Raw genomic sequence first — 9,573 nt, 5'->3', positions numbered from 1 at the left:
TTTTTCAACGACTTTGTAAGGAGTTAGGCTTATAAGTACTTAATTGAGAAAAATAATGGATTAAACAAAATAAAATCACATGATATGCATACTATGTTTGTGCTCGGTTTTTGAAAGGATATTGCAATTAAAAAAGTTATTAAAATTTATTAATTATAAGATTAAGTAGATTGATTTGTCTGAAACTAAATCTAAAAATAAGTTTTCTTTGGTGCTGTCAGTATCCCATTGTTTCTAGAAGAACAGTTTGATTGAGTCCAGCCCGTGGAAATCTAGAGTTAAGAAAGAGTGGAGCTAGTGGCAGGAAAAAAACATATCTTATCCCTAATTTTCTTTAATCTGGCGACGAAGTTATAGGGAAGCTTAAACTACTCTTAGTTGGCTAATAACGGAATTCGAGGGCAAACTCGAAATATGAGAAACTCCAAATAATCATTTGGAATTGGAAATTGAACATCACTGGGTGCACATGTCTAGAACAACATATTCATTTACTAATTTAGAACAAAATTAGTTTCATTGCATCAAACTCTAACTTTAAACACAAAAACCATTCCACTAATATATCAAAGCATTGAGCAATGCTTACATAATCTCGTCTCTAACTTTTAGAGTTTGATAAATTTCCGACGAGGAAAATGAACTACTTATGAAGAAACCAAGCTCAACTCGGTAGGAACACTTCCTCAGAAATGTAAGGAGGACCATAGAGTGATGGTCATGAACCCATACAAAAGCATCTTCAAGATTAATAACCTTCATAACCCTATGTGCAAAAATTTTATTAGCAGAAACATATGCTTGCCACAACAACTTGTCAAAGCCATCACTCTTGTCAAGGCACATAGTGATTGGACATTAAAGCTGGATGACCACCATTTCTTCTTGCAGCAACCAGATGATGGAGCATCTGAATCTCCATTGCTGCGTCCATCTTTTTTAGAAAAAAAATCTTTGAGCAATCATCGCCATCTGAATCTCCTTGCTTTGGATTTCCACTAACTACAGACAGGATGCAAAAATAAGGATCACGATCTAAAAGCAGGATGCGGTTTTAATTATAATAAAACAAATGGATAATCTAAGACATCCACATAAAGGCATTTGCTTTTAAGAAATGCCCTCGACCGAGTTAGATTTCATCATGTACGGGAACATATCAACTTCAACCAACATCAATCTCAAACTTTTTCAAATTAACCAAAAAAGGTCTCCAGTTCATGGCTATAACATGTAGATCAAAGACGAAACAACCATAAAAATAGAATTAATTTCTTCATCTGTTTTATAATTAATTAATTAATTAATTATTATCTTCATCTTGTCTCAATGGAATCTAAAATATTCTAACAAGAATTCCTTTCTCTTTCTCTGATGAATCACTGATTATTGCGCATAAGTTTTCCTAAATCGGAATTAATTAAGCATCTAAAAAGCCGGTGAACGTAAGAATTGAATTCCTAACATGGCTCAAATCATCCTTCCATTTCCTGTACAGACGGAGACATTTTTCTTTTCCAGCAAGTTACATTTTTATATACTATGTTGAACTCTTCTTCCTTAGCTTTTCAGCATTTCGTTTCAAATTCAGTTTCAGTGCAACATAGCACATATATAATCCTCAAAAATGCTCATCTCATAATTCACTCTCTTTACTTGGAAACAATGGAAATAGATTAAAATGTTCAATGGATTTAAATTCATTCGGTGTTGATCAAACAATTAAAATACCCATATAATATAGTCATTACAAATGCAATGAATTACTACCAGAAAATACCAAACAAGAATACAGGAGAAGCATAAAAAGTACATGAGTTGAATCAATCTGCCTAAAAGTATGTAACTGAATTGAAGCAAAACAATAATACCATTTCAGAAAATCAGACGCCAACAACTTCCTGATAATTTGTTACAAACAACAAATTAGTATTTTGAGAGAAATATCTAGGATTTCCAAACTAAAATGAACAATTGCTAATGTTTTACTAAATGAACAAACACGATTTGGACTCTGCAATTTTCTCCATTGCACATTAAGCTAAAAATGGTTACTCCCAAAGCCGCAATCTCAACTAGTTGGAAATGAATGAAATTACAACAAAGATAATTGTCTGATGAAATTTAGATAATATTCAGATCAAGCATCACCAGCATAGTCTCATCATATAACAAACAATCTTGATTTGTATCAAAAAAACTTATTATAACAAAAAAAGCATAAACAAACTTGTGGTTTCAATTTCAAGTAATCATATCATCCTGACACATCAGATAGCTAGGTTATATAGAAAAACACACCAGAGAGCAACATCTAATAACAAAAATTAGCATATCCAGTTTAAAAAAACATATAGGGTTTCAAATAATCATATCATATCATCATAGAACACATCAGACAGCTTATGTAAGCCACTCATAAGCAAACACATTTAACAATAGATCTATTGAAATCACAATTACAATCCTCAAATTCTCATCTTTTGGCATGATCATTTTAAAAAAACCACTATAGTAAACAAGTAATTAAAGAAAGATTAATAATGATACACCATTTGTAAACACATATAATAAGATAGGGTAGCGGCAAAACTCATTATATCTTCAGAATTGCCATTAAAACATAAAACCCAACAAAGAAAAAGTGCAAAGATTTACCATAAACAATTGTAAGCAGTAATTTGATTTGTTAAGCAAGATAGTTTCTTGCAAAAAAAAAAAAAAAGACAGGTTCAAAATACATACGGATTGGTGAGCAACAAAAAACAAAAGCACATAAAGAAGTTACAATTGCTTAATTCACCTGTAAACAAACACAACCCTTTTTTGCTAATAATATTTTAGCAGATAAAGTTATGGAGGTTATTAATCCGGAAGATGATTTTGTAGGGTTCATAACCATCACTTGATGCTCCTCCCTTCTTTCTTGAGGAAGGGTTTCTACCGAATTAAGCTTGATTCTCATTGAAAATTTACCCGACGAACGAGCAGTTAGAGATGAGATCCTAAAAGCATTGTTGAATGCTAACTTGATAGAGAAGATAAACCCTAATTCTAACCATTGATTTCTATAGATTTGATTACGCCACTTTCTGGAGAAGATAAACCCTAATCCTAACCGTGTCCATAATTGATATAAGGGCTATCTGCTATTCAGATATCAAAGAGGAGATATCTATGAACATTGGGTAACCCTAATTGCTATTCGGCGATTGAGAAGAGCAAAGGTGTAAGTCCAATTATATAGGTGATGTCATCCCTTACTCTCAAACCTCACCTACTCCCTAAAGTTTTAAAGTTTTAAATTACACTCTCTATTTTTGTCTAATTATCTTTAATAACCTCCTATTTTTGTCCAATTGCATTTAATAACTTCTATCTTTATATAATTAAATTCGAAAGCCTCAAAACTTCAATTGTTCTCTAAATTTTTAAAAGTTCATAAGTATTTACCTATAATTTATTTTATTTATTTTTACATGTGACACAGGGTGTCTCTCATTGCAAGAGTTTGGGCAAAATATTAGTCTTTAATTTAACCCTAATATTTTTATGTGTAGTGTTGATTTAACCTTAACGTACAAAATGGTGCAAATTTAAGTATAATATTTCCAAGTAAGATCAATTTTAGTCCTACGTTATCGAAAATTAGAAAAAACATGTTTTATTAGTATTTTACTACCACTTTAGGTTATTAGTTTATTACTAAAAAAAATGTAAAAATTCTGCTAAAATGCTAAAAACTAAATCTGCTACATATAAATTAATCACAACTTTTTTTATCAAATTGTGTAAAATATTACAGTGTTATTAATATAGTTATAAACAACAATTAAAAAATATATGAAATTGCTTCGATTTATTGACAAACTTATTTAGAAGATACAATGTGATAATTAACTAACAGTAAACCAATCTTTTTAAATTTTCAACAGTGTTTTGCTAAACTTGGTCTTGCTTGAAAAAATTAGGATTTAATTTGCATCACTTCATATGTTAGGGGCTAAATATGCACTTTGATTGAAGCGTTATGGTTAAATTTGACCCTTATCCCAATAAAAAAATGTACAAAAACTTACAACATAAATATCACATGTTGCAGTTATTGAGTTTGTATTGTGATCATGTCGTGTCAATTTCGAATTAGTGTCAAAATGATTAAACCATAGTCCAACCCAAAAAATTTCATATCAATCTCGTATTAACCTAATCGGGATAGTATCGATTACGTGTGGTGTTGTCGAGTCATATTTAATTTTAATTTGGATCAAATTTATTTTTAGGAAAACCTCACTTTTAATCTTCAGGTTATTGGGATTCTCCATCTCATTTTATAAAATGACTTAATTTTTATCCTTGCCGTAAAATATTGGTTCAATTCAAGCATATTAACATTATTTTTTGAATGAAAGGCTGGGACAAGGCTAAGTAGAGAATTCGGACATCCCAACTATATTGGCACCCCCTAGCGCTTTACTTAGCCAACCGCGAATGTTATAAATAAGGGAAAAGAGTACATAGAACATAGAGAAGCTAAAACAAACGTAAATGAGCAACATTACACAAGTCGTCAAAAATATAAAATTGACAAAACTCGGGAGCCGAGTTCCACCAAATCAGATTAGAGGCAATGACGCCAAAACGGGCTAGAGAGTTCGCCACCCCATTGCCTTCACGGTAAATATGAGTGACTCCAATCTCCATCTGCGCACACAGCTGCAGGCATCTCAGCCAACTTTGTCTAATTTCCCAAGGCACCACCGAAGAGCGTTGGCAGAGCAAGTGAACCACCATGCTTGAATCTGATTCGATCCATAAACGAAACCATTGTTTCTCCCAAGCCATCTCAATGGCGAAAATAATAGCCCTTAGTTCCGCAAGGTGTGCAAAGCTGTCTGGTATCGGAAAAGCAAAACACCCTCGAACAAAGCCTCTCCCATTTCTAAAAATCCCCGCTGGACCCGGCGCTCCTTCAGCAGACCCGTCGGTGTTCACTTTAATCCATCTCGGGCCTGGTGGAATCTAGTGCACCAGTTTATAATCCGGAGCAAGCGGCGGACGGCTTCTGGCAACAAACTCTGACTCCTGCAGGTGAGATCTGAGCTTAAAGACTGAATTTTGGATTGAAGGGAGTTCATCTTCGAACACAGCTTTATTCTTAATTTTCCAGAGTAACCAATGAGAAGTTACAACCGCCAAAGCCTAGTTAGCAGAGAGAGCACGCCGCATCCGATGATTTTGCAGGTCCGCGAAGAATGCATTAAAGTCGGCTGCCGGGATGATAATCGTCCTGAACCAGTTACTAATAAAAGTCCACAAAGCGGAAGCAAATGGCCAAATCATGAAAAGGTGGTCAATTGATTCCATGCTACCCTTGCAAAGGATGCATCTGGAAATGCAGCAGAAATCGTATTTTATCAGAACGTCGTGGGACGCCACTTTACCGTGTAGGATTTTCCAACAGCAAACTGATCTCGAATGAGGGATAAATTTTTTCCAGATGAACCGAGCCCAGGGAACCGTCGGTGCATGAGGTGAAAGATGATCAAATAATTGCTTCACGGTGAAGCGCCATGTAACAGAAGGCTTCCATATATAGATGTCTGATTCGTCCAAACCCTGACAAACGGTGAGTTATATTTTCCCGGATGCTGACTGGCAAAAAATCAATATTGACCCAGACATCCCCAATAAAGAAGTCATTAACACAGTTATACATACATGTTTACTGCTTTGCATGCAGGTTCAATTGATCCACCACCGAAGGTAGGATCCATTCATCGGTCCAAAAATTGAGGGAAGAGCCATTACCAATCCAACATTTGACTTGGCTTTTGATAATCATAAAATAGGCCTTGCAAGAGATCCAAACAAAGGAGTTGACCAGATAGCTCCGAGGCTGACCTGAACCATATAGGAAGCGTTGTTTCAGAAGATTAATCACAAAGGAATCTCCTTGCACCAATTCCCACCACATTTTGTTTAGCAAGGCTAAATTGCAAAGATGGAACTACCGAATACCCAGGCCTCCGTCATCCATGTTTTTACCACAAGTAGACCAGGACACAGCACCAACTTTTGAGATTCCTGATCCCACATCCAAAGGAAGTTTCGAGTTGCTTTGTTGAGCTTGGTAAGGAGCGAAACAGGCCACCGGTAGACCATAAAAGAATGTATCAGAGCTCCAGCTAATGCTGATTTTATTAACGTCAGCCTGCCAACAAAGGAAAGAGCGGTCCCTTTACAAGAGCTAAACTTGCTTAGGAAGCGGTTTGCCAAAGGAAGTAGGTGGCGGCTTTTTGGCGCTCACTTGAACAGAGGTACCCCAAGATAAACAAACAGCAGGTCGGATGTCCAGATTCCCAGGATATTGGAGAGATGATTAGCTCTGAGACGAGAGATCTTGTTACTAAAGTAGATTGCCGATTTTTCCCAGCTAACCATTTGACCCGAGATCGAACCATAGAAACTAAATAAATCTTTGATACAGCGGATGTTTCTCTTGGAGACTTTACCAAATAGAAGCATATCGTCAGCGTAAAGCAAATGGGAAGGGAAATTAGAATTAGCCGTGTAGTGCATGGGAGAGAATCTGCCCGTGTCAATCAGATGAGCTAGCCATCTACTGAAAAAATCCTTAGCGATACCAAATAGGATCGGTGAGAGAGGGTCATGTTGGTCCCTTATAAGGTTGCAAGTATAGTTCCAAGGGGGGGGTTAGGAACTATTTAAACTTTTTCGCAATTAGGGCAGACTTCTTTTTCTTAGGAAAGAGGTTTTATCAGCAGCACTGAGTAAATAGCAAGATATTGGCTTAGTCAACTGGTGACTAGGTCAGTTTCTTAGCTTGAGTCAGGAGATAGCACTTAGAGTCGAATCCTGAGCTCAGATGTTTAACGCGCACAACTCAGCTTGACCTCTTTACTTGGTCAGTTTTTGGTTATTTTAAGCAAGCAATATATATAAGGAGTTAAAGGTAAGAAATACTTTACTCAGCAGATTTATCCAGGTTCGGCTTCTTCTAAGCCTACGTCCTGTCCCCGGAACACATTCCGAGATTTCAAATCCTCTACTGAGCTCTTTAAAGGTAGAGCCTCAAACCTTTTACAATCTTAGCAACTGAGTATAACAAGAGTACCTTCCTCTATACCTCTACTCAATCCTAATCTCACGTTGAGTACTATAACTGAGTACTCAGCTTCTCCTTTCTATTTCTAGAAATGATAAGTGTTTGTCCTATACAATAATTTGCTAAGACACTTTAGACGATTGAATGATCACTCTAGACTTTTACACAAATATATGAAATGTAGTGTAAGATTGCTTTGCTTCTTTGCTTGCAGAACTTGCGTAGAAATTTGGTCAGCGTAATGGCTTGATCAAGTTCTGTGTTGAGTGAAGCTTCTGATGGCACTATTTATAGAGATGTCTTGAGGTCACCGGTCATTTCGAATTTCGAAATAACCATTGGAGGGAAACAACTTCCTGTCGTTGTCATCCTGACTTGCTCAGAGCTCTCGGCCAATCAGATTGTGGTATCTTCTGTTCTCGGTCAGCTCATCAGAATGTCTCTCCTTTTATAGTAAAGTCCACGGGATAGCATACTGTGTCGTCTGAACTTTACCCAAAGTGGAAATACTTTGTCTGGAAGTTTTTCCTTGCCAGCTGCTGTCTTGTACGCTTTGTCGAATCAACTCAGCAGCTTCGTTCCAAAGTTGTTCCTTGAAGGTCTTCTAGATCCTTCTTATGCTGAGTTGCGTCTTGTCCAAAGCGACAGCGTTTTGATAAACGCGGGCCGAGTTGTACTGAGTGGTTTGACTTGGGCTTTGACTTCCATATTGGGCTTGGGCCTTTTTGATCCTTGTGTCTTATAAACAATTTTTAACTCAACATTGAACAAACACATTAGTAGAATAAATCAAAGCATTTAAACTTAGTGTGTTTGGAATATGTTTTTGTTTGTACTTAAACAATTTTTTCAAATCAAAATTATGTGGAAAGGTGTTTCAACAAACTCCCCCATTTTGATGTTGGCAAAACCATTTAGCGAAGAACTCAGTATTGAGCTCCCCCATGATTGTTGACCTATTTTACTAAGCAAACTCCCCCGTAAGGGTTGAGCTACTGACTTAGTTTTACTTTAAACATTTAAAGGTTTAATCGAGTAAGTCTAAGGTCAGTTCTTGGATGTAGGTCAGCTCATGGAACATATTCTGTTTTACTCAGTATTAAGCGGAAGGTTTTATCATTCAGAGAGCGCAGAGTAATTTGTTGTTCAATGAGTTTTGTAAGATAAGGTTGTATAAACATATAGGTCAGTGTCAAACATGTTATCAGCATTGGGTTCAATCAAGCATTGCTGATATAATTGAAGATACATAATACACAGCATTATATAGGGGAACAATTCATAACTCAGAGTTTGAACAGAGAAAAATGCAAGTATTGATATATAAATATAGATGAGTCAGTGTTTACAAAAAAAGGTTCAAAGATAGATATGCAAACTACATGCTTAACCTACACTGAGCTAGCCTATATATATCTATTTATTTTTCCCATGCTGTGTTCTCGCTTGTTCTTTCTCCCCCGTTTTGTCAAGATCAGGAGGCGGAATCCTAAAGCTATCGGTTAAGACAGTCCTTGTCAGTTCGTTGGACAGCGCTTTAAGTCGGTCAGTGCTTTCATTGACACCGTCAAAGATAGCAACTCCATCACTGGATACCTCTTGGGGTATATTGAGTTCAGCATCGCTGATCATGTTGACGATGAACGCTTGAGATTTGCCCAGCCAGGTGAGTGCATCTGTAAGACCAGCAATGACTTGGTGAAAAGTCTTAAGTAAATAGGTGTCATAATACTGGCGCTGAATATTGCTGTGACGTATGTGATTAAAGCTTTGTCTTGTGATGAATAGCAGTTCATTCTATTTCATAGCGTCAGTATCCATTTCTTGCTTGTTCAGATTCAGCAATCGAACAGCTTCGCCAATTTGCTCCACTGAGCACTGAGAATATGAGACCATTTGCTCATTAGTCTTGAGTTGCTCGGTGTGAAGTTGAGCGAAAAGCATCTTGACTTCAGCGGAGGTGGCATAGCCTTGGTTCGCAGCTGACAAGTTCTATACTTATTGTTTGAGAAGATTCAAGTGTTGCACAGTTGTCAGCTGGATCTCAGCCAGCTTGGCGATGGAATCCTGCTTAGCTTGCTGTGCTTGGAAAGTGATGATGACATTCAGCAAGTCCTTAAATCCCTTAACTTCGTTGAGAAGCTGAGTGACTAGGGAAAGCTGGGTAGTCTCAAGAGTTGAAGACCTAGCAGCAAGAGGAGTGGATTTTTGAAGGTCTCTAATCAAAGCTTGCACTGAGTCGATTATTCTTTTGCCAGACTCAGTGGAATTGAGATAACTCTGAGAACCTTCATTGACATCAGTATGACCGGTAGGAGGAGTTAGAGGAATGACTTGGTCAGTGACTGGCATTTGTGTTTCAATCTGCACTTGAGGTTCTGGAAAGATTGATTGATCGGCAGAGATGTTGACAGGAGAAGTAGAAATACGAATACTGTCAGTGC

The sequence above is a fragment of the Euphorbia lathyris genome, chromosome 7, assembly GCF_963576675.1.
Source record: "Euphorbia lathyris chromosome 7, ddEupLath1.1, whole genome shotgun sequence".
NCBI lineage: Eukaryota > Viridiplantae > Streptophyta > Magnoliopsida > Malpighiales > Euphorbiaceae > Euphorbia > Euphorbia lathyris.
The sequence above is the reverse complement of the archived record's forward strand: the minus strand, read 5'-3'. Positions refer to the sequence as shown.